Source organism: Ursus arctos, unplaced genomic scaffold (assembly GCF_023065955.2).
Source record: "Ursus arctos isolate Adak ecotype North America unplaced genomic scaffold, UrsArc2.0 scaffold_20, whole genome shotgun sequence".
In the NCBI taxonomy this organism is placed as follows: Eukaryota; Metazoa; Chordata; class Mammalia; order Carnivora; family Ursidae; genus Ursus; species Ursus arctos.
Window position 1 is genome coordinate 13,263,334 of NW_026622875.1, and position 27,926 is coordinate 13,291,259.

The following is a 27,926-nucleotide window of genomic DNA, read 5'->3' on the forward strand; positions in this document are numbered from 1 at the left end:
GAGAACAGGGGCAAGGTATTTCCCATTAGATCAAAGATGCTTCTGGAGTAAACTGCTGGACAAAGGAATACTGTTGCCTCTAGAGTGAATTTAGGTGTTGAGGCTTCCTGATCCTCTGTCTCTGTTAAGAAACCAGAAGTGAGATTTATTTCATCTGGTTTCGGCATTGCCATGAAAGTTAGGTTGGCATTAACTGAGTTGTCTCAACTTCCCCACATGAACAGTCTCTGGAATACCAAGAACACACCAGTCCAGAGGTAAGAGGCTGAAGCTAACACAAGCTTACTCTGCCATCCTCCTTATGGGTACCCTCACTTGCAGAGGCTCTGGAATAGAGCACTATTGGACAATAAGGAGAATTTCTTTCAAATGAAAATTACATCATCAGCATAAGAGTGCCAAGGCTTTTTAGGTAGACCAGTGGTTCTTAAAGTGTAGTTCCCAGACAAGATGCATCAACATCACCAGTGAACTTGTTAGACATGCAAATTTTTGACCCCACGACTACTGAATTATGAAACCTTGGGGGTGGAGCTTGGCAATCTGTGTTTCAACAAGCCCTCTAGGTAATCTGCTGCACATTCAATTTTGAATTCCACTGGGTAAAAGGACCGTACATCCTGGGACAGGGTCGGGCATAACTGTAAATAGTACGCCACCCCCACTTCCTACTTCAGAAGTGTCCTGGTTTGGACAATAAATTACATGGTCATCCTTACGTTTCAGATTAAATACTACAAAAGGGACTGATTCATTGGTCGGGCTCTATTTACTACTTGGGATTTCAAATTGCTTCAAGTCTGCTGCTACATTCTAGTACTAAACCCACAGAGTCCCTGAATGCTGAAAAATTCATTGCCTCATAAAAATCTAGGGGACAAGTCTAGAGAAACCAATTTCAGTAGAGGTATCCTATCTTCACAAAAAATTACCCACTAATACTATATGAAATGCCAAGCTTCCTGAGTAGAAATGGGATCAAGTCTCCTCCATCATATCTTTCGAATCCTTTTAACTAAATATTCTGGCTCCTCTACAGAGAGTTTTCTTCTCCCAACTAGCACCCTAGAAAAATACAAGCCTAGTAGGTAATTTACTAGCCTTGTTTCTATAGTAATACCTTAGCTATATTAGTTCCCAAAAAACCAAGTTTGCCACAAAGCTTCCCACTTCACTGTTCTTTTAAAGGCAAAGTAAAATGTTGGTCATATGCTTTTGGATCTGATCAATTTTTTATTCCTTTGAAATCCTTTGTCTTCACACGGCCTAAATTAAATTGCTGTTTTTTTATTCAACTCTGAAGTCTTCCATCTGCTGTTTCTGAAAAGCATCAAAGGTCTCCGACACGATGTTCTGACCCTTCATCTCTCAGATGAGAAAATAATCACAGAGGGGTGGTGGCTTCTACTCAATTACGTAACATCTGTTGTTAAAGTCAAGATCTCAAAGAGAAAAAGATCAGCTAGCTATTTGGCTGCTCAGGCTTGACCCAAAGGAGACTGTGCACTTTGATGTGGTCACTTGGACAAAGAATCTGATTTTCAATTTTCCACGATGACACACACTTATTTTTATCACGTTACTAGACTATAGTGACAATTCCCACTAAGCAGAGTTGCAACATGTCAAGTTTTCTTTTATTGTGGGAGAGATACCAACCCACTGCTTACAGGATCTTCCCAGTGAGTTCAGCCCTAAGGTCAATGGTTGGGGGATGAGCTCACCAAAGGCTTCACCTAAGGAATGTTTCCACCCTACTACAGAGGGTAAATGAAATCTTCTCATTCTAGACAAATTTCAGTCATTCGTTCAGTAAACACTGATTCCATACCTTGTGCTCCCCATGATTCTAGATGCTAGGGGTAACTCTGAAGGCAGCAGACTCCCTGACCTCCTGAGGCTTACATTCTAATAGGCACAAAGACAAGCCTTGACACCTTCAATTCTTTCTCCGAAGAAATGATACTTACTCAGTTATGACAACAACCTTTGCATATGCTTTATTGTACTAGATAGATTTTTATTTTCTTCATAGAGATTTGAAAGGGACCTATTCTCATCAGAAGCCAAACAACATTTATGAACTTGATCTGAATCCCTGACCTAACCTTGTTAGAAGGTGATAGCCCTACATGTACTGATGACAAAAAACAGGATATGGAAAATGATACAAAATTCAGTTACATACCCTAGGAGCTGGCCCTAACATTTAATATTCTTTTTCCTGGCTCTGAAACTGCCTACCTATGTTTCTGCACAAGGATCTCACTGCCTCTTTCCCTACTCCAAACATCAGTGCATGTACCGTTTTTATAGAAGTGAAAAAAGGAAGAGAAAGGGTATGTTCTGAGATGAAAAGAAAACTTAAAATGTAAGGTTAGCTGCCTTGTTATCACTGAATCTATGAAGAGTCTGAACACAGCAGCAGGCTCTTTGACCATGCCACTGAGACAGGTAGGTGGTTAAAACAACAAAAAAGGGAAACAAAGCATCATTTTCAGAAAAGGAGATCTCCCTTAAATACACCATTTTAATTTAAAATACTTAATGTACACTTACTGCCTAATCTTTTGGGGTTGTGGCAAAACCTTTTTTTTTTTTCTGAGTAGGGGTCTGCTAATTTTCCTTCATAAACCATAACATTAGCATACTGCCAGTCATGTTCAGTTTTTTAGTTTATTTCAAGTAGTATGAGAATTTTAAATACTTGAGAAGCCATGTGAGTAAAAGAACAAAACAAAATGAAAAACACAGACCTAGATTCTTTCTTTTTTTAAGTGTTGTCTTTTCAGATTTTGTTCTCTGAATATTTCATTTTACACAGCTAGAGCCACATACATATGTTTGTATCTTTCTTTTTTTCACCATCCATCATACAACACAAACATTCTTGCATAACACTAAGAATTCTGCAAAGTTATTATCCTTAAGAGCTCCCTAATATCCTTGTCCCATACAGGCCCACTATTTACCTAAACAACCCACTAATTTGAGACACATTCAGTGTTTCCACCGTTTTTGTTATGATAAATAATGTTCTGATGAATTCCAACCTTGCTCTGCACTTTGGGGTTTTGTTTGTTTTTAGTAGTATCTTCCTAAACTAGAATCACAGTGTCAACAGCGGTAAATAAGGGTCTCAATTCACCTTACCAAACTGCCTTCTGTAAAAACTGCACATGAGGCGCATGGGTAGCTCAGTCAGTTAAGCGTCCTAAGCGTCCAACTCCTGATTTCAGCTCAGGTCATGATCTCAGGGTCATGGGATCAAGCCGTCAAGCTCCACACTTGGCGGAGAGTCTGCTTCTCTTTCTCTCTAATACATAAATAAATCTTTTTTTTTTAACTGCACAATTTATAGTTTCACTAGTTGAGAGTGACAGTCTCACTGCATCTTTACCAGCACTGAGGTTTTGTGTTGAATGGTTGGTTTTAGGTCTTTACTAGTTTGATTGTTTTACACATATGGCATATTGTTGAGGTTTTAATATATCTTTGAGGAAAGGTAAAGTCAAATATGACTATAGTTCATCATGTCCTTATTTCTGTGAATTTCTTGTTCAGGGCATATAGATGTCTCAGAGATGGGAGGTATGCAGCGATGATGCTTTTGCATGGTCTCATTTATCCAGTTGATATACTTACAGACTTGGGTACAGATTCCTGGGTTATTGGATTCGCCACAAGGGGAAATTCCCTAGAACACCAGGCCTTGCACGGTACCTTTGCACATCACTAGTACCCCTGAGGCACCGCTGCAGGCAATGGTCTTGGAGTTGGGGAGGCCAGCACATAGCACGGACTTTCCCAGCAGGGACTTACTCCTTATCTCCTTATCTCCTAGGAGGAGATAAGCCTGATATCCACGCACAGGAGCTACAATGGAAAGGTCATTCTGGAGGGTCCGTTGCGATCTCAACTCCAGACTCCTTTGGGAGCCAACTATTAGACCTAGATTCTTAAGCCTTCGAAAGAATGGTGTGTGTCTTAGCCTAGCAAGGAAATAGCAGTGAAGTCTGCAAACAAAAGTTCAGTGGATGAATGGCAGTAAGGAGGATCTTAACAAATTAACTACACCATGAAAACAACATTCTGCCTCACTAGTTTTTCTATATCCATTCATCCCCCCTGCCTAAGAAAAGGTGTATGCCTTGCTTTCACTAAGGGAGACAATCAGTCCTCAAATCTACAAAGCCAAGGAATATAGTATAATAGTAAAGAGCAAAGAGCATGCATTCTGGAATCAGACTACATGGTTTCAAATCTTAACTCCATACCACTTACTCTGATATCACCTTGATAAAGTTGTTCAATGACTCTATGACTCATTTCCCTCACTGATCACAGAAACTAAATTAATAAATATGCATAAAGTACCCAAAGAATGACTGTCATGACATCAGAGTAGAGTCAATGTTTACTGATGTCATCACCATCATCATCTTATTTCTCAGTAACATAGTACACTGGTTTGATGACTACAAGAACAGTGGAAGCCAAAGGGACATATTCCAATTCTACCTTGCCACTTAATCTCTGCTTGCTCAGTGTTACTTATCTGTAAAAACACGGTAAAAATACCTACTTAAGGAGAACTACTGTAGTTATTATAATACCTGATATACAGCTGACAACCAAAAACTACAGCCACTCATATATATAAAAACCTACAATATACACACATAATGTAGCAAATCTGCACTCCAGCCAATGTCCTCTCCTGCACATTTATCAAACCTCCATCCCAAGAACCTTAACTAGCATTTGATCGTCGACTCAGCATTTCAATTTCACTTGGGGCAGTGGAAGAAAAGCTATCTTCCCTCGGGAAATAATTCCTGAGAAGATACCCACTTAACACGTAGGCTATAATCTGGGGAAAATTATGTTCTACATTGTGGAGTTAAAATAGGAGCCCAGAAAAAGTAAAGAGCACTGTGTACTGAAGCATCCGGTGGACTAAAGAAACAAAATTAGGCTGAGTCTTGAAAAAGGAAAATGACATACCAATGGAGGGGTGGGAAAGGATATACTGAGTAGGGAAAAAACTTCAGTTAATATGTTTATTGACCCCTAAATATGTCTTCCTTTATTCTTGTCTTGATCTCTTGGCCCTATTTGGAATTATTTTCCCTCCAATGACCAATCTCTGACATTTATCAATTTCCATCTTCAAAACACAACATAAACCATCTCTTGCCCACAAAGCCTTTCCTGTTTGACCTTTTCTGAGAGCTCCTGTGGTGCATACTCCCTGCCATCTTTCCAATACTCCACACCATTTACACAGAAGTTTACAATATGCGTTCAACGCGTTCAACAGCCTTACTGCTCTAAGAGCAAGTTTTATACCTTTAATTTCCCCCCCCAACTTAATTTACATTGGAGTGTATCCTACATAGGAGAAAATGGAAAGCAGATTTGAAACACAAATTCAAGGAGTTTTGACACCAAGTAAACACCACCCTGATTATATATTTCCATCAGAGAAGTTCCCTTATACTTCTTTCCACTCACAGGTGTCCACTTACCCCATTTCTGTCTCTAGAACTTAGTTTTACCTGTAGTAGAATTGTATTTAAATAGAACCACAAAGTATATACCCCTTTTGTGTCTGACTTCTTTTGCTCAATTTAACATTTCGAGATTACTGAGATCGTATTTTTGCCATGTATCATTCCTCTTGATCACTAAGTGGTATTCTATAAGTATACCACAATTTCCATACTCATTTTAATCTTTTGATGAACATTTGGGTCAGTCCCAACTTCTGCCTGTTATGAATAGAGTTGCTATAAACATTCTAGTAAAAGTCTTTTTATGGACGTATGCTTTCATTTCTCTTAGCTAAACAGCTAAGGAATTAAATTACTACCTCATTAGCTATATGTTAACTTGATTACAAATTACCAAACTGCTTTCCAAAGTAGATTTTCTACTTTCCACTCCAACTAAAAATTCTGGAAGTACTAATTGTTCCATTTCCTTGTATATGGTTAGTATTGTCAGTTTTCTTGGTATCTGTGGCTTCTTGTTGTTTTGGGGGTTCTGGGGAGGGTTTTTTGTTTTTGTTTTTTTTCTTTTTTTGCCATTCTAATGGGTGTGAAGTATTAGCTCGTCATTTTAATTTGCATTTCCCTGATGACTCACAATGCTGAACATCTTTTCACATGGTGCCTGGTCAAATATCTTCTTCTGTGAATTGTTTCTTCAAGTCTTTGGGCCATTTTTTTTTTAATTAAGTTATGAAAATTCTTTAAATAGTCTTGAGTCCTTTAACAAAGGTATGCATTGTGAATTTTTCCTCCCAATCTGTGGCTTACTTTTCATTTTCTTAGTGGTATCTAATGAAAAATGGAAGTTTTAAATTTTGATAAGGTACAATTAACTTTCTATTTTATGGTTAGTGCATTTTGTATCCTAATATATTACTGCCTATGCAAGGGTGTGAGCATATTCTGTTCTCCTCTAGAAGCTGCAGGTTTCAGTTTTAGATTTAGATATATAATCCATCTTGAATTACTTCTTTGATTCCTTATTTCATCTGGTAATTCCTAATTTCACCTCTGCAGAGAGGAAGTGATCTAAAAACACTGCTGACTCATTTATAACTACCTCCAGAGGTTAAAAGAAATGTATTTTGAAAGCCTCTTATAAAGGCCTATGCTCAGCCTCAGGGACATCCTGGATAGAAAACCTATCATATTCATGATAGGAACAGTCATGAATATGACCCAACAGAGCAACACAAAATATCCATTTGAAAGCGATGGTCTGGCCCTGCCTTATAATAAGCTTTTGGCTAGGGCAGGGATAATCCCCTGCCATTTCTTTATGAACGGCATTTTAACCCAGCACAGAAAACAGAGAACAGTTTGCTTATGGTATTTTCTCCCTCTTTGAATATACATTAGAACAATTACTATGTCATTACTATAGACTGGATGCTCTTTAATAAATTAGGCTCCATAAAATCAATCAAGGGATTCCCAGCAGGTCTGTTGAAAACTGACTTTAAAAGGAGTAATAAATGTCAAAAATATTACTCCCAGGGGACATATTTTCTAGAGCCTAAAACATACACATTATTTTGTAAGATTCAGAAGACTTTTAAAAACGTTTTAATAGTATTTCTTCTAGAAAACATGTCAACTCAAAACATAAAGAGAATTATTCCTGCTATTCAGATAAAGACTATTACCTAACGCATCTTAAAATTAAACGTTTCAAGCTATTGCCTTGAGACTTTACTAAGAAAACACAAGATTAAGAAGAGTTCTTTTCCATTTATTAGGGCTTGGAGAAATTAACAAATTAAATGGGATCACAGAGCATTTTGTAAGTAGTAGTGCAGTCAATAAAACAATCTACGTGCTAAGAAATGAAGAGACTACTCTGAAGAGCTATGTTACAGCAGCTGCTTCCTTGACAGTACTGAGCCCAAACACGCTTGCTGCTTAGCAAGTCTCATTTCTTATCACCTGCCTTAGCGCTGAGGTTTCCACACTACAACTGAGCAGCCACCACAGGAAAACTCCGTGCATCTCTACAAGAGCCCAGGCACTCATTTATAGCTCGTACGTCCTCTATTCTCAATGACTGCCCGAGACTCGAAAGCTCACATTGCTTAGAAAACTATCAACAACAGTTGCTTAGAATTTAGGGTGAGACAGAAGAAAAGAAAGTACCACGTAAACCTCGTATTGTTACTTTTTGAAGAGAAAAGGAGTTTTCATGTCTAGCTACTTGCATGTGAAGTTATGCATTTAAATTCCCCTCCTCATCAAGTATTTCAATTATCGCCATTCCCTTAATAGCGCTCCATTACTTTTATGCGTTCCTAAATGCAGAATTCTTTCCACAGCCCAAGGTCAGAAAAAATAAAACCAGGGGAAAAAAAACAAAAACAAAAAAACCTCCCAGTAAGGAATATTGTCTTAAGCCATATATTCCATGAAGTGTTTAGTTAATGGTTCCAATAACAGTCAAAATAAACTTTTCATTTAAAGAATATAAGAAACTTTAACATTCAGGAAATACACTCTAGAATGAGCTGCCTAGACCATATTTAATTAGAAGAGTTCTCTAGTACTTTACAGCACTGATATAATTCACTAATGCCAGCTATGAAGTAAATCTTAATTTTCCCTAAAATCCATTTTAAATCACATTGAGAGCACCACGTGAGAGACTGCACTGACTTTGAGTCAGGAGAGAGTTTACAGAAGTTACAGAATCCTAGGGCACGTGAGGACTGAGCACACCACTTCCTGCCTCAGAGGAGATAGCTTTTCTTTCATAGACAGCATTTTCTTCCTTCTCCCTCTTGACTTTCTTCTTTTTTTTTTTTTTTAAGATTTTATTTATTTATTTGACAGAGATAGAGACAGCCAGCGAGAGAGGGAACACAAGCAGGGGGAGTGGGAGAGGAAGAAGCAGGCTCATAGCGGAGGAGCCTGATGTGGGGCTCGATCCCATAACGCCGGGATCACGCCCTGAGCCGAAGGCAGATGCTTAACCGCTGTGCCACCCAGGCGCCCCTCTTGACTTTCTTCTTAACAAGCAGCCAGTTGCCCCTTCATACAAGACTTTTCCCTGTGCCAAGTCCCCAAGCCTGCTAGGGCTGGAATTCCTTTACACTGATTTGTTTGTATCACTTCCTCATGCACTCCTTCATTTACTTAACATCTTCAAGGTGCTAGAACGTAAGAGAATATGCAAAGAAAATAACATGCCCACCCTTCCCCAGCCCCATCTCATACAGTTAAGATAACATGGAAGTCAAAAAAATATAACCCCCCAAAAAAGGACTCTACTATTATACAACTGTATTTGTGCAAATATGATTTTAGTATATGTGCTGCCGAAGCGAGCACTGTGCAAATATGATTTTAATAATGTCTAAAGTCCAGGCAAACCGTGTTTAATGTTAAGATCATTCACTCAACAACAAACTGCTTTCCATTTGGGCTGGTAATGTGAATATGAGCCTAAAAGTTACTTCCGTTTGTGATTTCCAGACACATTCACAAATTTGTTTGCATTTTAACTTTCATAAGTTCATGTTCTCATTTTCACAGAGGCCTCTGTGTGCCTCAAAACTGGAGACCGTGAAGAGATATCTAATTATTTAACAGAAATCAGAGGAGGCCCCCTCAAACCCACCGTGTCAGGAGCTGCCATTAGCATGACATTTCCACAGCTGTGTTGCACCACAAACAGAAGCACTAAGGAGAAAGAAGGAACTGAAAGAGGGCAATGTAAGACGGCAGGAAAGCCAAAGGCACCTGTGTTCATTGCCAAGTAACACTACGCCAGGGGCGCTGGAACTCCTGGAATTAAGTTCAAGGCACAGACAATCAAATGTCCCCTCGGACCAGAACTAGTCACACTCTTCCAAGACAGACTGCTCTTGCCTTTGCCTGCCACCTCCAATTCTCAGGGACACGAGGCCTTGTTCCAACCCCTCCCATAATTCCCTGGAAAGGTCAGAGACCCCTCCAAAGCAGAGTTGTCATGACTGTGATTTGTCAGGAGGAACCTCTATTTAAACAAAATCTTAGAGGGAACACTAATACATCCCACACAGAAGCAGAAATGGTCTTGATGAGGCTGAGGGGAGACGACTCCGTCAGCCTCCCTAAAACACTCCCCTGGAAAGCCCTGAGCCCCGCCCGGAAGCCAGCCAGGAAGAAGTTTGAAACCGCAGCGCATATTCCTCCTCATACAGAATGATGTTCTTATAATGAGCCAGCTGTCCACTTCCTACTCTCCTCGGGAGGGGAACCCTGGACATACCATACAGCTGCCATCACTGATGTGAACGAGGATTAGGGACATAGAAGAGAATAATCTGCAAGCGGGCATTTCGGGTGACAACGAAGACTCGAAAGGGCTTTCATGATAGAAGATATAAATACAAACATGAAATTTAAAAATAGAAAATAGTGGTGCTCAAAGGCAAGAAATCAATCCACGGCAGTTTAGCTTTTTCAAAAATTTTCAGAAACTACAGGGCGATCCTCTAAAAAAGAAGCCGAATGACTGACAGTTTCTCTGAACTTTTAAAAAAGTCAGATTTACTCTTGGTTTCTGTGATCAGTATTCAGACTAAAGTCTCAAAATAGGCCATCATACATTATATTCTACAGGTATCTTCCCTTCCTTTATTCCCTCCTTCGTTAGTTCAACAAGTATTTATTGAGTACTTCCCTTGTGCCAGGCACTATTCCAGCTGTTGGGAGACACAGCACTGAATAAGACAAAGAGCCTGACTTCAGAAGCTCATAATCCTGGGCAAAGACACACACTAAACAAGTAACACAGCATAATGAGTAGCTTTGCAATGAAGAACCACTGAGAAGAACGGGGCCTGGACACAGGTAGAGTGCCCAGTGGATGGGGCAATCAGGACCGATCACAATGAAGATGAGAAATAAGAACAGAGACCTGAATAAAATAAGGAAGGGAGACAAGGCGGGAGGAAAGGCATAAGCAAAGCCTACTAGATGGGTTGACATGTTGGAGGAGGGCCAGCAATAGCAAGAAGACCAATGCAGCTACAACAGAAGGAGGCAGGGAACCCAGGAGATAAAGTCAGGGAACAGGTGCAGGGCAGGTGTCAGCCAAGTAATAGAGGCCCATTCAGGCCATGATCAAAGTCTGGATTTTACTGTGTGAAAGGAAGCACTCTTTCACTTCCTTGAGTGGTTTGAGCAAAGGGGCACCAAGACACAACTTGTATTCTCAAAGGTCCCTCTTGGACTTGGCTGGAGAAGAGGCCTTGGGGTGGTATGGGGAGAAGGGTGTGGAGGCAGAAGGCCACGTAAGAGACTCCTGCTTCCCAGCATTGATTATGAACTGAGAGAAGTTTTTAAACACATACATTAAATGGCAATTTGAGCAGGAACAATTTCAGGGGAAAAGCATTCCACTGAATATAAATGAGAAAACCCTCCATACTGGGTTATGAGCACTTTATACAATTACATACCAACTAATGAGTTTAGGTTCGAATTTCTGAGACTGGCCATTTGAAGTTTTCAGTAAGAAAACTTAGCTTCTTCTTTCTTCTCTGCTAAAACACACCCCCTCGCACCCTGATGAAGAGTTCAGTTCTTTAAAACATAGAACAGCATGCGCCGTAATTATTTAATTTTACACCAAGTGAGTCCAAACCCTCCCTCATACCCCACCAGACAAATGTTAGCAAAACAACAGAAACAATTATAGCAGTGGAACTGAAGACCAACTTCAAAATATAACCTTCAAAGTTTTGAGGGCAAAGAATGAGGGAGCAAGGAAAGAAGGTATGAGACGTTTATAATCACGACGAAAATATGAAATAATCCAAAATCCATCAATCAGGAAATGGTTTCAACATGATTCTTTCCTTCAATAGGATACTGTGCAACTATTCAAAAGAAAAAGGTAGAACTTTAAAAACTGACATGGAGAAGTCACCTAGATATACTGGAGTGGGTTGGGGTTGGGAGCAGTGGTAAGAGATCTCAACTTCTGTCCATAGTTACCTGCCTTTCTAGTGTCTAATAATTACTGACATTTATTGAGAGCTTTGCACACGTTAGGCACTGCACTAATGCTCTGAGAGTATTTTACCTCACTGAATTCTTAGAATAATTGTATGGAATACAGAGATTTATTCTCATTTAATAAATGAGTTAAAATATTTTGGCCAGACTCAGCTGGTAAGTACAGGAGGCCAGATCTGAATCCGGGAATTTCTACTCTGTATAGTTCACAATCTTAGCCTCTGTATTATTTATCTCTTAGAGATAAGTCCTTATTCACTGGGTGTATTAAATCAATTCACTCTTGGATTCTCTCTTTCAAATAACATTAAAAAAAAATTTCCAGGGGCGCCTGGGTGGCACAGCGGTTAAGCATCTGCCTTCGGCTCAGGGCGTGATCCCGGCGTTGTGGGATCAAGCCCCACGTCATGCTCTTCCGCTATGAACCTGGTTCTTCCTTTCCTACTCCCCCTGCTTGTGTTCCCTCTCTCGCTGGCTGTCTCTATCCCTGTGGAATAAATAAATAAAATCTTTAAAAAAAAAATTTCCACTAATGTTCTGGGAAATAATTTTAAGGAAAATTAAATAAATGATGAAACATGCAAAGTTCATGACATTTTGAAAAGTCAGTATGACCCAAAATGGCATTAAACTCAAGATCAAAGTACAAGGCAACTTTACAAACAACTATTATTTAAAGGCTCAGTGACCAATGATTCTGTTGGCCCTCACTATCACAAGTTGTGAAGGCCACCTCATACATTTCCTTCAGGTTCAAGCTCTTTGTGAATGTTCACAGAGAATGCAATGTTTATTTTAAAAAAAAAAAGATTAATTATTCGAGAGAGAGAGCGCACTCACAAGGGGGGTGGCACGAGGGGCACTGAGGGAGAGAAACTCAAACAGACTCCCCACTGAGCGTGGAGCCCAATGCAAGGCTCAATCTTACCGCCCTGAGATCATGACCCAAACTGAAATCAAGAGTCGGACACTCAACCGACTGAGCCACCCAAGCGCCCCAAGAGAATGTACTGTTTAAAATTAAACAGATGCCCATAATTTCAAGGCAAGCTGGGAAGGTTCCAATCAGCAGGCATTCTTTCAGCAGTGCCACATGTCGATGACAATGGAATGGGAGGGATTTCCAGGTGAAGCTGGTGATTAGCCAGCCAGATCGCTAAAAGGTGATGGGGTGGTCCTAAAAGCCTAGGACCTGTACATGCTCCGGAGTTATTGATCCATCTTTGTGCCCACTTGACCCAGCAAAAATTTCCAACCCCTCATCCCTCAACCTAACACCTTTATGCATGGGTCTCCTCTCCACCACCACCACCCACAGCAGTGTTTTTCGAACATCCTAGAGGACCAGTAGAAGGGACCAGTTTAAGACCAAAACTATCGCATCCCCCTGCTGCAACTTAAAACCTTACCAGCTGTGTTACCTTGGGCCCAATGCTTAACCACTCTGTGCCTCACTGTCCTCGTTTTATTAGGGTACATGAACAGAATTTACTTCATACACTAGTTATCAGGTTTCAATGAGTGAATATAAATAAGGAATTTAGAAGAGTATCTGGTATGTTACAAAAACTCAATAAATGTTAGGTATTATTAGTATTGCTACTATTATCATCATAGTACATATAAGTAGGAGACATAAACTCCCTCCTTGTGTCAGTCACCAAATGACCCTTCTTTCCTCCTATTTTACCATTTACAACAAAATAACTGGTTACCCAAGGATAAATTTCTCAATGATCTTTCTTTTTTTCACTTTTCTACATCTTCTAATTTGCCTCTGCATGCCTTAATAATTTTTTTTTTAATTAAGTTGTTTAAAGCAAACAACTTGGAAGAACTAGTCTTCACTAAATTCCCATCTTACCCTTCTGGCTGGATAGGGGACTATCAGAACCTCTTCCACATCAAGTCTATGGCTGAGCAAGCAGGTGTCAGGACTGCCCTGCAGGTACCATGGTGGCATTCATCACAGAGCCCAGGACTGATGTCTAGAAATTTCAGGGTGTGACATTTCCAAGAAGAAAACTAATGGCAAACCACAGACCAAGGCGACACATGCTACTGCAGACAAATTATCATCAAATTCTCAAAACAAAACAATCACTGGTGTAGGACTTAGAATCTAGTAATTCTAGTAGGATATATTCTGAAAATTAAAATACTTAGTTAATATCAGAGTACTTTATCAGGGCTTTCCCAATCTCCTACTATTGTACAAAATGTGTTTGTACATTTTGGCTTTCAGCATATTATGAAAGGTCTTCACAACCTCAAACTGCTACAAATTGTTGGTTTACTAGTGATTCTCCAACTTTAACATGCCTGCTAACAAATATATTCCTGGGCTTTAAAGGGTGGAAGTCTGGGATCATTCCTGAGAATCTTAACAACTAGCGATTTAAGGAATTATGTGGGCATTTGGACTTTATCCTAAGGGTAAGCAACCAACCTTCCTAACAGAAGTGAGGTAAGAAAACTAACGGCCATTTCTCCACTGTATCCCAGTGAGTTGCCTACCAAGTAGTGGCCATTCAGTTTGGCTTCCTCATCACCAACCCGCCCACCTCACATTTCTAGGTAAGTTACGTTTGACTACCATTTCAATTCAATTTGGCAAGCATTTTATCAAATTCCTTACATCCAATTAGGCAGACTAGAAACTAGTTTTGATATTCATATATAATAGTGGCCGCCTATATGCTACCATCATCGCTACCACCTCCGCCTTTGTTTTGTCTCTTCGACATTCATACATGCAAAATTTCTCCTTATTCTTATTGCACACGTGTTATTTTCAAATGAGGATGAGAAAAAGTATAACGTAGTTCAGCAAATTCCACCTCTCTCATTTTAGGATTAAATGCATAAACAAACATGGCTCTGAAGATCTAGATGTGCCTGCTAAAAGAATCAAAGCCAATGTCCTGCAGTCACTAAACACACAGGGATCCCCAGGCCATGCCTGACTGAAACACACAGAATGAAAGGGCCGAGACACTTCCATGACCTCAGAGACCTCAGTCTGCAGAAGACCAGCGTCATGGTTGTGTTGCCCTCAGGATAAAGGTCAAGGTTGAGTATGCTGTAAATGTCTTAGCTTTGAGTATAATTTAGTGTGAGTACAACCACAACAGAGATGGTAATCTGAATAGGGAAAAATGCCTACAGTCATTTACACAAATAATGAGTTTATTCCTTTTTTAAGATTAGGTCCTAACCCCTACGTACTCAGGACAGTGATCATCATGGAACAAAGCTGGCCAATACTGAGTTGTACTTAGGTAAATAGTCATTAAAAGCTAGTTTTAAACAAGGTATTTGTAGAGCTAGGCGAAGAAGTAAAGAAGAGGTGAAGTTTATTTTAGATAAGATGACTTTTGGCTCCTCTTTCCATGTCCAAACACCGCTGTCCATTAAACGTGAATAGCCCTCGTTCTTTTTACCACAGAAACACACTCCTACTCTGCTACCCCCACCCTGCCAGTGACCTCCCCAGCCCATCCATCATGAATACAGTGAGGAACCACTACCTCCCCGGCAGTTAGCTGAATGCTGCAGTTGGCCAAAGAATAGAAAATCCCAAAGTCCCCTTCTAGAGTGTGCACAAATCTGAAATATTTATCACAACAAAAAAGGGATTTGATTCCAAATAACATAGGGATTACAGAAGGGAGAGAACAGGATGGATTAACTCTGTCAGATTCATGAAGGAATCAGAGGAAAAATAGAGCCAAAAAAGAATGCAATGAGCCTACACTGTAAGCCAAGACTCTTTAAACTTTTGTTTGGAAAAGCAATGTGTTTTTTCAGTGGTTGGTCAAAGAATCCTCCTAAAGTGAGCACAGAGTATTTATACATAGAAGAGGCTCGTTAAGTTGGGCTCATAACAGATGCCAATCCTCTCTCACAGCAGCACTCACTGCAAAAAGGGACAGGGTTGAACCTGTTTGTCCTGAGGCTCATTTTAAGGTTTCAAATAATTCCTGGGCTTACCAAGATTTTAGCTATTCAAAATTTCTATTCTGTCTAGGGGCACCTGGGTGGCTCAGTTGGTTAAGCATCTGACTCTTGATTTCAACTCAGGTGTTGATCTCAGGGTCATGAGTTCAAGCCCCACGTCACTGGACTCCACATTAGGAGTGGAGCCTACATTAAAAAAAAAAAAAAAAAAAAACCTATTCTGTCTATCCAAAGGGTGCCTATCTTAGGGTAAACATATGTACTGGTTTGTATAGGGCAGCCCCAGTTCACTCCTGCAGCCCCAATGTAATTATAATTAACACTCTGTTTCACTCTCAAAAGTGTCCCAACTTAATAACTTATAAGATCACCCTAACCAAATTGGTTTTGGCTAAGCCTTTGGTAAATGAAATCTTTTCAAAAGTATTTCCTGCAATGATGTACTTCTGGTCAGAAAGTTTCTCCTCAAATCTTAAAGGTAATAAGAAAAACCTACCACAATTCAAAAGGAGAACCTATTTCTGAAATAAAGTCAGATGTTCATAGCACTGGTCTCAATTCACGGGTTTTGAATTACTAAAACATCTAGGAAACCCGTGTTTGCAACTTGTGGGATACACTTATTCTACAACAAATACATCTTCCAGAATGATACGGTTTTCAAGCTGCATTCCTTAACCACAGGGAATCACAGACATATTATGGGGGCAATTGTAGAGAATGAACAGGTAGGCTAACTCCTCCCCCGTCTCTATCTGCAAAGATATACTTCTATCTATTTTACCCAGTAGGCCTCTATTTAAGATTTCAAAAGAAAAAACTGTAGTCTGCTGCTCAAAACAAAACAAAAAAGTATGCACGCACATACAGTTTTAGAACATGTTGCTAGAACCAGAGTCTGGACACAGATTTTAGAAAGACACTGTAAGAACTGCCAAAAAAAAAAAAAAAAAAAAAGTGTGAAAATTTTAAGGAGGAAAGGATCTTAGGTAACCAAATATGCTCATTAAAACTGAGGCAATGGGGTGGAGAGGGGCACCTGGCTGGCTCAGTCAGTGGAACATGCGATTCTTCATCTGAGGGTCCTGAGTTTGAACCCTGCGCTGAGTGTGGAGCCTACTTAAAAAGAAATAAAAAACAAACAACAACAACAACAACACCTGAGGCATTAACTGAGCCACTGAGCATATGAGTAAAAAGCCTATTATCGCAGTATCATCTCAACCTCACTCTCTGCCCTTTTGTCCACCCTCCCCACCAAAAGCCCCCAAACCTGACCACTGGCATGAAGTGTCAGGTGCTATTTATTTGCACGCTCTCTGATGCAGCTATAGAACATGGCTGGCTGCCCCAGGAATCAAAATGCTAGCGTCTGTTTCTAAAATATGCCTATTAAGGAGGGGTGGGGTTGAGAATACTATTACCTTAATTTGAAAAAAAAAAATCAATACAAATAGTACTAGACTTTATTAACTATACTTCATGACACAAACTGTGTGTTCCATGTGTACCATTTCACCTCATTCGCTCAGAGGTGCCGTTGTCAGCACCGTTTCACAGGCGGCAAAGGGGAAGAGCAGCACAGACGCACCCGACTCTGGAGCTCCTTGTCCACACCTTCTCTATCCTGCAGGGGGCGGACCCAAAGACTTGTCCCAAAAGACCCTAAAAACACCAAAGCGCATCAGTTTTTGATGCTAGAGCTAAAGTGAACAAAGGTGGAAATAAACAAAATCCCCAAGTTCCTCAGGATGTGTCACAGCCCTGAAGATTACTAATCACTCTAAAAGCAGCAGCTTTAGAAAATGAAAATTTTCATTCTCCTGCTTCAAGGGGCACCTTGGAACTTGACCCAGGGCCATTCCCAGACTGCACACTGCATTAATCAATCTTTCGTTCCTCCTTCAAGAAGACAACAAGAAATTTTCTTCACCTGGTTTATAAGCAGCACACATAATGGAACATACTAAAAACGTTTGTGCCAGCAAAGCCAACCAACAAAACTGAAGGAAGTGGGAATATTTCATTACAAATAATGATTGTGAGGCTCTGGAGTATTTGATTATCCGTCTTAGCGAGCTACCATGTAGCTTCCAGATCTTTCTGATGCATTGCAGGGTGGTCTTAGGCAGTATAAGAACTTCCACTTTGTGCCACTGAATGATAAGGACTCCCAAAAGCTGGCCTATAAATGCCTCGGGGCACCATAAAGACCCACAGATTGGAATGGTATAGATACTGGGTCTGCACCTTCACTAGCTTGTATTTTATAAAAAAGAGAGTCAGCTGCATGCCGGAAAAACTGAACTTGAGGCCAAAACAAATTGATTCTTATGTTGTCTGCATACAAAATGCTTAAAGTAAATTAGAGAGGAAAGGTGGGAAAGGAAGCAGCAAATATTAGCTACCATTCAAATGTTATAGCATAGAAAACAAAGTTGGCATTTGAAATTTGTATGAATCTCATCTATGCTAATGGTCCAGATGACACTTAACAGCAGCCTGAACACAGGCCAGAGGACAATTATGATAAGATACAGACGCATAAATATTACAGTTAAGCTCAATTTCAAAATCATGCTCTAAGCAATCATTACTTTTTAGAGATAATAAGAAACCCCCTAAAATCAAGTTCCCTTCAAGATTTTTTTAATTCTCCATCAAGGAAATAATACTAATGGAAAACAACATTAATTCTACTCTTTTATGTGCCAGGCATAAAACAAATATTTTGAAGTAAATATTATTATTGCCTTTGTATAGATCATTCCAAGGAAGAGACTTCTGAGACCCAGAGAGGTGCAGTAATGTGCCCCAAGGCTGCACAGCTAGTATGTGCCTGAATTAGTGTTCTAACTAAGCCCATCTACTCCAGAGACCTCAGTCTGGACTGATTAGACATGCTGGCTCTCATATTCCCAGGACTACAGGTCAACAAATGTTTCAACTGCCTAAAAGAAAATGGTACAGTGGCAAGATCCTATAAATATTTAAGCTAAATACAACATTGCAATTGGCATACAGTAGAAAAAGTATTAAAGTTGTAGAATAAAAGCTAGAGAAAGAAGCTACATAAACATGGCTTGCAGGCAAGGTCACTTAGAAACCACTCCAAACTTAACAGATATAAGGGTCTACAATCTCTCAATCATTTTCTTTTTAAAGCCACACCATTTCTCCTATTTCAGAAGTAGCTGTATCATGTGTGGTTTTATTTTGTTTTTTGAAACTAAGTGTCCCCAATAGAATGGTAAGCATCCTAACTCCTGGAAAACAGCAGACTTCATACGTGGAGTTGATAAGTAATATCTGGTTTGGCAAATGGCAAGAAATCATTTCGCAAATTCAAACATTATGTTTTTCCCCTAAGGTCAGGTCATAAAAAAAGAGAAAGAAAGAGAGGAAAGAGAGGAAAGAGAGGAAAGAAAGAAAGAAAGAAAGAAAGAAAGAACCAAAAACCAAAACAAAACAACCCACCTAAGTCATTTCCCACAAAAAGCCAGAATGGATTAATAACCAGTCAGCTGAACTAACAAAAAAATTACAAAATACTCATTCATATGTGCTTTTGTTTTTCTTACCTAAGGAAAAATATTTCTTATCTCTCCTCTTATTTAGCCTCTCCTAGGCTTTAAAATGACAGACTCATGTAGACATCAGGAAATAATCCATTAGGATAATAAGCACTGTGGTCTTTCCTGCAGGGCAGCAGTCGGATGGGATTCCTGGCAATGGAGAGGCTTTAGGACCACACATTTTGCTTACGTTAATTAAAAACAGTGGAACCCTAAAAATTTCTGGAGTTGACAAGAGTGAAGAGGAGGGAGATAAAGGGGATTAAAAGATATAAATTTACAGTTATAAAATAAGTCACAGAGTTGCAAAGTAAGGCATGGGGAATACAGTCAATAATATTGTAGTAACATTTGTATGGAGACAAATGGGGATGACATGGTGAGCAAGGAAAAATGCATAGGATTGTTGAATCACTGTTGTACACCTGAAATTAATATAATATCATTATGTCAACTACAATTAAGAAAAAAGAAAGGAGGGGCGCCTGGGTGGCACAGCGGTTAAGCGTCTGCCTTTGGCTCAGGGCGTGATCCTGGCGTTATGGGATCGAGCCCCACATCAGGCTCTTCTGCTAGAGCCTGCTTCTTCCACTCTCCCTGCTTGTGTTCCCTCTCTCGCTGGCTGTCTCTATCTCTGTCAGATAAATAAATAAAATCTTTAAAAAAAAAAAAAAAAGAAAAGAAAAAAAAAAAGAAAAAAGAAAGGAACAAAGAGACTGGGTGAGGTGAGGGGTGGGAAAGGAGATACCCAGCTTCCTCGGCAAGGGATTCAGGGAAGCCAGGCCACAGACTAACCCACTCAGGAAGCATTCTATCAGCTGTGCCTGTCTTTGAAGGTGTGAGCTCACCACCCTCCTGCTTCCTTCCTCCTGAGAATACGTTTATAATTCGGCACTACTTTTTCCCGGGTTGTATGTAGGGTCATGTCATCTGAGAGAACTTTGCTATAACCACAGTCACCCAGTCGTTGAGCCAAAAACCTACTCTCAAATTTGGATCTTTCCTTAGAAATCAACATTTATGAAAGCTGCAAAGCCTAGCACTCCATATCTACCATACGTTCGGTGATAGTACACTTTTGAGAAAACTGTAAAGCAACAAGTAGCCTATGATTATATTAATAAGAGCCCCTGCGACTTACTGACCACCTATTTTGGCTGGGCACTACAGTAAGAAAATATACACTACTTCATTTAAACTTTTCAACAGCTTTAATGAGGACACTAGACCCTTTTCTCTAGATTTAGAGAATTTACAGAACTAGCCCAAGTTCTCCTGGCTGATCAGAGGCAGAGCTGTCAAGTGTACCCAAATTTAACTTTCTAAATACATTATGCGGGAAACTGCAAAGAACAAATTAATCTAACTCTGACTCTGTCTCCATGCTGCACAAATTTGCTGTAATTTCTATCTTATTTTGTCCTGGATGGAACGCTAGCCTAAGATGACCAAAGGTTTCACATCAGGGGCCAGCTCTGACGGCCTGAGACCCCTAGGGAAGGACTGGAAGGCTGCAGGGAAAGGGGCTGTGCTCAGTGACAGACATTTGTGAAAGGCACGGGTGCAGAGATGTTCAGACACCAGGCGCTCACCACCCCCCTCCCCACATTCTTACGTGAATCGTTATGCAACCATGAGGGGCTTTCTCTCCACTGGCTCATTGCCTAGACACACTCCCTTTTTGCACACAAGTTTAGGTAGATATTTAAGTCGTACGGCCACACAGGAGGGTTACCAATTAGTACGATGGACTAGGACACTCCCCAGAATAGCATTTTTACCAACAAAAGAGAGTCACTGCCTTCCTCCCACATCCCATCAGCTGCCTGTTAGTTTTTTTCCTCAGATTGTGTCTTCTTACATGTACTTGGTCTCCCAACAGTCTCCTCAGCTCCACAAGCCAAACCCCAGCTGTCCTATTTAGGACTCAGAAGCTTTTGTTTTCTAAATGACTGTCTTCATTTTTAAAATGAATAAAACCAAGAGCATTGCTTATCAAATAGAAAATAAGCCTTCTGGGAAAACTACAAAAACACTACAGCAAGGTATAGGATCAGGTGTAATTATGGCTTTCCACAGCAGATGAGCTTCAGCTAGATGCATAAAATCGTAGTTTCGGAAGCATGTATATAGTCTATATGCGACTTTTCCAAGATAGCAGTAACTACTATTAAATAAGTTGTCAAGGGGCGCTTGGGTGGCTCAGTGGGTTAAGCGTCCAACTCTTGGTTTAGGCTCAGGTCATGACCTCAGGGTCGAGAGATTAAGCCCTGTATCAGGCTCCACACTTACAGCAGAGTCTGCTCAAAACTCTCTCTCCTTCTGCCCCTCCAGCTCATGCGTGCCTTCTCTCTCAAATAAATTTAAAAAGAAAAAAAAAGGTTGCCAAAAGTAAAATGCCTAAAATAGATAAAAGGTCTTTCTAGTGAAATAGAACAGAAAATTATTAAGCATTTGTCCACAGACCTTTCCTCTGTTGAGCTATAATACTAAGTATCTACCCAGGAAAAGTTGTATACATTCACGTACACCTGGACTTTATATATTTCTCTTAATGCAGCTGTTGGCAAAAATACTTTCTTAAAAAAGATTTTATTCATTTATTTGACAGAGAGAGAGAGCACAAGCAGGCAGAGTGGCAGGCAAAGGGAGAGGGAGAAGCAGGCTCCCCGCTGATCAAGGAGCCTGACATGGGGCTCGATCCCAGGACCCTGAGATAATGACCTGAGCGGAAGGCAGACGCTCAACCAACTGAGCCACCCAGGCACCCTTGCAAAAATACTTTTAAACGTATTCATACACATACAGCTAAGAACTGGACTAAATAAGGTTTGGCTCAAATTATAATACTGAAGTGATAATGAGAGCTAACATTTATACAGCATGTTTACATATCTTAACTAACTGAAAATGGGAAAATGGGCAGCCTGAACCATAAGGGAAGCCTGCCCTCATTAGACCAAAAGGGCACCATTTCTCCTGATCACTAGAGCAGGCTGGGGAACTGCAATCCCTTTCAAAGCACATGATGAGCCTCAGCCATAAATGATATTTACTTAGCTCTCACCGTATGATTAAGTGATACTGATTTATCCAGAGATTGTAAACATATTTACCTGGGTGAGGAGAAGTGCTAAAGAGTAAGGGAGCTGAAATTTCATCTTCCACACAAAGAAGTCAACAGATTCTACTAAAAGCCAAGAACTGTCATTTATGTAAAAATACAAGGGTTAATACCTAAAAATAATAGCTACAATGTGAAGAAGGTAGCCACTGGGGCATAAGAAAATGGAAGGGACTATTATTTTCCATTGCAAGATTTATAAAATTATTTGATTTCTTAAAGTACATAAATGAATGACTTTGATAAAAATTTTAAATTAATTTGAATTAAATATACACATACATACATAAGATGATGTCTAAATTGCTTAGGCTAGGACAAAAAGAAGGAAAAATAATGGAGGTCCTCACTGGTTATATACAGTCACCTTTTTTGTACCTAAAAGACCTCCCTTTTCCAGTGAGCTGGAGTTTTAGAAGGCAAAGTGTCTATGGATTGCTAAGCAAAAGGGGAATAATGTGCCAAGCACAGGAAACCAGCCTGAACAGCCTTGGCAATATGGGGTGACAAAAGCTGCAGAAAAATCCCCTGCCCTCCTGGCCAAGTGACTCCATGAATAACAGACTTGGGGAACATCGGCAAAAGATTCACCTTTCCCCAAAACCAGGTGAGACAACCACCACCACCTGAGACACAGTACAAAGTCTGAGAAGTGGCCTACTCAGAACTCAAATTAAGCCATATAGGAATTCAGAGAGGTGGTCACCATTCACTCGCTCTTAGTGGTAAGATAAGGAAAAGCTCCATGTACAGCAGAGTCTGAGCTGAGTTTTAAGGGGTGCACAAGAGTTCAACAGGTAGTGATGGAGGATAAGATCCGCTTTGGGATGAGGAAATAATCACCTGACAAAGGCCAGAGGTGAAAAAATAAAATAGATGGTGTGTTTGGAAATGGGACATGATCTAAGCTGCATCAAAATGCATATTACATGCTGTCATTGCCTCAAGAGGAAAATGTGGGGACGGGTGGGAGACTCCTGGGACAGTTAGTTCAGTGGTTTCTGGTAGAGTACAAAAGTATAGACATGATCAACTTAAATAAGATAAAAAAGGGGTATGTTTCTAAAATAAGCTAGTTGATGAGAATATGCCCCCTGTGTCTGCTTAGGACAGACTGATATTTAGCTCATTACTCATATCATGCCTGTCATGACCCCAAGTTTCCCTAAGGCCTTAGCTTTGTGCTAGTGAATTCCATCAATACTTTCTCCTTATAATTCCCCAAGAGTATAGAACTCATGGACATACAGATTTGGGTTTCCAAATACCTTCAGTTCTCCATTCAACTTACAAATGGAAAACCATCATAAATGGACAAATTCCTTGGAAAAAAAATTTTTTTTCCTTTGGCATTCTCACGAAGTGGCTTTGGCTTATGCCTTTCAAAACTGCAATCATGGGGTACCTGTGTGACTCAGTTAGTTAAGTGTCCAACTCTTGATTTCAGCTTGGGTCAGGATCTCAGGGTTTGAGATCAAGCGGGGTCAGGCTTCATGCTGAGGAGTCTGTTTGAGGTTCTCTCCCTCTGCCTCTTTCCCAACTCATGCAAGCAACACTTACACACTCACATTCATGTGCGCTCTCTCTCTCAAATAAATAAATCTTGGGGCGCTTGGGTGGCTTAGTCAGTTAAGCATCCAACTTTTGATTTCGGTTCGGGTCATGATTTCAGGGTCATGGGATCAAGCCCTGCATCAAGCCCATCACTCAGATCGGAGTCTGCTTGAGATTCTCTCCCCCTCCCTCTCCAACCCTTGACTGCACTCACACTCTAAATAAATAAGTAAGTAAGTAGAGATTCTCTCTCTCCCTCTCCCTCCCACAATAAATAAAAATGTTTCTAAATAAAAAATTTTTTTTAAAAAACTGCAATCATAAATTGAACCAAATTTGATCACATAGTCCCAAGTACTGGTTTTGGTTAAAATATACACATCTGACTCAAGGTTTCTATGTATATGAGTAAGTTGTAGCAGTTACCAGATTACAAACCTATTCTTGCCTATCAAATTAAATATTTATAAAATCATTTCGGTTTTACATACAAATCATAAGCCTTCAAAATTAAAAGTAAGCCAACTTTCATTCTGTCCCTTTTCAATGTTTACGAGTCTCATTTATGAAACACAAGTGTTACAAGTAAATCCTAGAAGAAAAAGAAAACAAGAAACCAACACATTTTTACTTCTGTGTTCTTTTAATGGTAGAGTAAAAATGATAGGTGCTGAAGATACAAAATTGACAAGATACTGCCCTGCCTTCAACTCCCGATCTAGTTGGGAGAAACAAAGAGAGGACAATTAAAGAGCACAGGTAAAGAACTCAGTTATACCCCGAGGCCCTCGTAGCACCCGGTTTACAGACGGTGACCAATAAATAGGAGTTGACTGATCAGATGAACAGATGGTTGTAAGAATAGGCTGGTGGAAGGATTAATAGTATTTTTGGCTAACAGAAAAGAGGGTAAGTGGGCCAAATGGCATTTGAAGGCCACTAGTGCTTCTGCAGGTATAAGAAATAGTCAGGATAAATTGAACTCAGACAAATTTACTAAATAGTTATGTCATCATTTTAGCACATTTTAAAAAATAAACACATGAAATCTAGAATTTCAAAGATATTTTATCCTTAGGATGAAGTCAAACATTTAGTTTTTAAGATGACTCCATGAAATTTTTTAAAGCAGTTCAAATTCCGGATGACCCCCAAAAAAGGGAAAAGGAAATATTCTAGGTATAGGAAAAGGCATAAGCCCAAGCCAGGAAGCAAGAACCATCGATATCTGCAGGAAGTTCAAACCAACGCTCAGGCTGCAGGCAAGCAGTGGTAGACGAGGACTGTCAAATCACAAAGCACTAGGTCTGCGAGATTCAACAGGATGAACTTAACCTTGTACGGTGACAGGGACCCACATAAAGGACATGGCTACACTTGTATTTTAGAGGGATTCCTCTCAGCGGTGAGTGGAGGGCAGACACTGGGGAGTTGACTGGGGTAGAGAATACAGGCTTAGTGGGAATCATAAACAAGAAATATTTGGGTGTTAAAAAAAAATCATCAGGCTTTGCTGATTGGGTAGGAGCAGACGAGATCATGAAGGATAATTTGATGGTTTACAGCTTAGATGACTAATAGACAGTAGTACCTAATAAAAGGGCTTAAGTCAAGGGAGAGCTTTGAGGGGTTTTGTTTTGTATGATGATGATAATAGGCATGACTGGTAATGAGCATACTTATCATAAAAGAAAGGGAAAGAAAGTGGTAAAATGAGCAAAGTTGATGATACAGGTCCAAATTGGGTAAGTTCAAAGCAGACAGAGTATAGGAGACTTGGGCCCCCTTCCTCCTGAGAGAGGTGTAAGGATTACATTAATCCAGAGTACTACGTAAGAACAATGAGTCCCAGCAACAATTTGTTAAATGAAGAAGGAATCCAGAAATGTGGGTCAAACAGGGTGCTCGGAAACCAGATTTAAGAGAAGGGGTAAGCTGAAGAAAGATCAGAGTCACAACAGCACCAACTCAAGGTTGGTCAGGTACCATCGCACACCCCCTAGAACTGGGTCAAGATGCAGTGGTCAGTCACCCATGTCTAATGGAGACAGCCTGACCTTTCAATCAAAACTGATCAAGACTCCTAGGTGACCCGCCTACCTGCACAGCTTTTCCCCTCTTCCCCTGCTCCTGAAAGTGGCAAATGTTCTGGTCTAATCTGCTCTCAAATATTTCTCCATTTTCCAACAAGATTCAAGGAGTTACTTGAAGCCATGTGAAATACAATTTGAAAATATTTCCCAATAAACACAGAAGCTATTCTTACAACAGCTTCACAGGAAAAGGTCACAGCTAGGCATGGGAAAGATCTAGCCTCCTGCTGGCTGGAGCTCTCACTTGCTCCATCACTCTCCCTTTTCCCTCTGTACCCAGTTTCATACCAGTTACTGCTTGGTCAGGCCTTAATAATTTGTAACCCTAAGCATAAATCATATCCAACTTATACAAGCACATAGTAGAACTAGGCTCCGAAGAGGGCTGGACATCTGTAGTACTTGACATTCAAGCCTTTGGCGAGATGTCAACATTTCATAGAGTACTTTAAATGTTTTGGTCTGAGAGCTAATGCAGCGTTTCCCACTGGTCAACACGAGCAGCTCAAGCAGAGAGCAAAGTCTATTTCCCTCAACATCAGATGTTACATTCAGTTGCTGATCCAATCTTGCCTACAGAGACGATAAGAGGCTGGAAAAACTGGTAAGTAAAAAAAGGTCTCTCCAATGCAGAGAATATTTAAAGAATATTTGTGATTCCAGTGTGAAATGGCTGTTTGTGCTCGTGTTGTCCTAAATTCTTTTTTTTTAATGGATTAAATGATAAGGGACAGATTTACAGATGAGATTTGACTTTTCCAAATTCAAAAACTAACCTAAGTCCAATTAACTGTTCCCTGCCAACGTTCCTTTTAATTGCATGGAGCAGGATTTTCTTCCAAGGGGTCATGCATTAGGCTTTAAGAAATCATTAATTTTTTTTTTAAATTTGTAAACTTATTGCTTATACAACAAAAGACAGTGTTCTGTGTATGTGTGGATAGTGGGTTAAAATCAGTTTGGGATGCCGTAAAGAGCACCGATATAGCTGGGCTATGACGTAATCCTCAGAGCTAAAAGAGGCCGGTAAAGAACTGAAATGCTGAAGAAAAACACAAAATAGGTTTGGCTTAAGAGCACAAATGGCCCCGACTCAGTAAAGACTGAAACCAAAGGTAAAATACTTATGCAAGGAAGCATTTAAAGTCTTCTCTGAAACCTAAACGCTTGAGCTACTTGTGTCGATTTAATGGTGAGTCACAATTGATTTTTAAAGGAAAGACACAGAAATTAAGTAAACCTCACAGCTGCTATTTTAGTTTTTTTAATGTCTTAGGTTTGGCTTTTCAGATCTTTGATTCTTCTGATTTCTTCCTCTGAGACTTGACCGACATTTAAATATCAAGTATTTGGTGTTTTTTTAGTTTTAATTTGTGGATGGCAAGGACTAAGAACAACTTGTGGAACTTATTTTTGTTTGTTTTTCTAGAAATTGTAAAGTAAATTTCATAAAGTCTAGATTAACAGATAATTTTAAAATTTCATTTGTGCTTAGAATCCACTCTGGTATATTTCCTAGCAAAAAAGTTATTCAAGAGCTCTACTGGAGAAACTGTTAAGAACACTGTAACTGAAAGAAGGCAGAGAGACAGGATCATTTATCAACGACAAGGGCCTCCCCACTCTGCCGGGGAAAAATATTTTAAAAATCACAAAATTTAGTATTTTTAAAAAGCTATGAGTCTTCTTAACCAATGATTCTTTAAATGTAGAAAATGCAACCTCTTAAGTCTTTTCTTAATTCATTTTTATACCTACCAACTTTCTTGCCAGTTTTCCCCACTTAAAGGTAGCATTCATGGGAGAAAATCTCTCTTTATACATCTATAGTCCTCTTTCCATTCTAGAGGACTTTCCGTATCAGCCCCGCCCATTACAGGGGAAGACACTTCTTCACCTTTAGTGCTTCTTCAACACAAAACATTTCACTACCGGTAGGGATTACCACGTGTAATCAAGAATCTCAGAAAGAAAATTCAGAGTAAAAGTTTGCTTTGAAAAATATAACAAAGATCTAGGCTTACTTACTACTTGCCATAAGCCCTATGATACAATAACAGATTTTTTG

General features: G+C 39.8%; 2 protein-coding genes across 3 annotated transcripts in view; one reads left to right on the top strand and one right to left on the bottom strand.

Moving 5' to 3' along the window:
• The window catches only part of MED12L (mediator complex subunit 12L), a 314,505-nt gene that overhangs the window by 147,540 nt on the left and 139,039 nt on the right, over positions 1-27,926 (bottom strand). The window lies entirely within an intron of this gene.
• P2RY14 (purinergic receptor P2Y14) overlaps positions 1-27,926 on the top strand; it is a 52,456-nt gene that overhangs the window by 2,938 nt on the left and 21,592 nt on the right. Inside the window, exon 1 of one of the 2 annotated variants that reach the window (XM_026497286.4) lies at positions 1-26,462. The exons of the other annotated variant lie outside the window; for it this stretch is intronic. The gene's annotated coding sequence lies outside the window, so the exon portion shown is untranslated. The remainder of the gene's footprint in view (positions 26,463-27,926) is intronic. 2 annotated transcript variants of the gene reach the window in all.